Below are 1,421 nucleotides of genomic sequence, written 5' to 3' on the forward strand. Positions count from 1 at the left end.
AGAAAGAAAGAAAGAAAGAAAGAAAGAAAGAAAGAAAGAAAGAAAGAAAGAAAGAAAGAAAGAAAGAAAGAAAGAAAGAAAGGAGAAAGAAGAAAGAAGAAAGAAGAAAGAAGAAAAGAAAAGAAAGAGAGAGAGGAAGCAGTATGACCACTTCGGCGATAACAGGAGCCAGGCAGCCAGGCCCGGCATCGGCAGGGGACTTCCACCGCGGCTTTGAGGCTGACATCTCCCCCAAACACCTCTTCAACATGTTCTTTGGCAGTGGCTTCCCTTCTAGTAAAGTCCACATCTACAGCAATGGCCGCATATACCTCCCAACAAAGGCAGGGCCCCAGGGAGAAACAGAGTGACCACGGGCTAGGGGTGTTTGTGCAGCTGATGCCCATCCTCATCCTCGTGTCAGCTCTCAGCCAGCTCATGGTCTCCAGTCTACCCTACAGTCTGAGCCCAAGACTGTCTGTGGGCCACATCACAGGCGAGTCACTGACCACCTGAGCACTTTCTCCGAGGCGTACACAGGCTCCAGCCTCCAAACAGTCAAACCGAATGTGGAACATGATTATATCGCCAACCTCTGGAACAACTGCTGGAAGGAGAAGCAGAAGAAGGAAGGCTTGCTGTACTGGGGCCACTGCTTTGGCGACACAGATATGTACCACAAAGCACAGAAGATGGGCGGCCCCCTGCTGACTGTCACAGGTGCAGGCCTCCCTGCATGGATAATCCAGGGCCAGCCACGCCACTGAGGTCCAAACTATGAAATTCTTGGAGAATTGTTGGTGACATGCACTAAGCCAAGGTGATGGACTATATTTAAGGAAAGACATACAAAGAAACAAAATTAAAATAGAATTGGAAGCCAAAAAAAAAAAGTCAACAGAGGACTAGGTCACATGCCTACCCCTAGACAAATCACAGGCAAAGGGGAGTGGTATAAGCATACTTGGCTTAGATCAATCATGATTTGACACCTGGACCTACCTTCCCTGAGCACAATGCTGCCCTTTGATACCTGAACAAGATATGAGTTGTTAGCATTAAAGAAGGGGGTGAGTGGGAAATGGCTGTTATTAAGCAGCCAGTACTATCTACTACAACTGAAGTCCCCTTTGACCAACCCCCAAATCTTGAACCGCCTCCCACCTCTCCAGAGCAAACCACTCTCACTAGTTTGATGTATATTATTCCAAACTTTGCATATGGACATATACATATAACAAAATACCATAAAAGACATGGGGCATTTAATAGACCTTTTTTTTTTTTTTTTTTTTGAGGCGAAGTTTCGCTCTTACCACCCAGGCTGGAGTGCAATGGTGTGATCTCGGATCACTGCAACCTCCACCTCCCAGGGTCAAGCGTTTCTCCTGCCTCATCCTCCCAGAGTAGCTGAGATTATGGGCATGCGCCATCATGCGCAG

The 1,421-nt window shown here is 47.3% G+C and overlaps 1 pseudogene; it reads left to right on the forward strand.

Moving 5' to 3' along the window:
- The window catches only part of LOC105514136, a 4,875-nt pseudogene extending 4,152 nt beyond the window's left edge, over nucleotides 1-723 (forward strand).
- The last annotated feature ends 698 nt before the right edge of the window (nucleotides 724-1,421 follow it).

The sequence above is a fragment of the Colobus angolensis genome, unplaced genomic scaffold (assembly GCF_000951035.1).
Source record: "Colobus angolensis palliatus isolate OR3802 unplaced genomic scaffold, Cang.pa_1.0 Scaffold24, whole genome shotgun sequence".
Lineage (NCBI taxonomy): Eukaryota > Metazoa > Chordata > Mammalia > Primates > Cercopithecidae > Colobus > Colobus angolensis.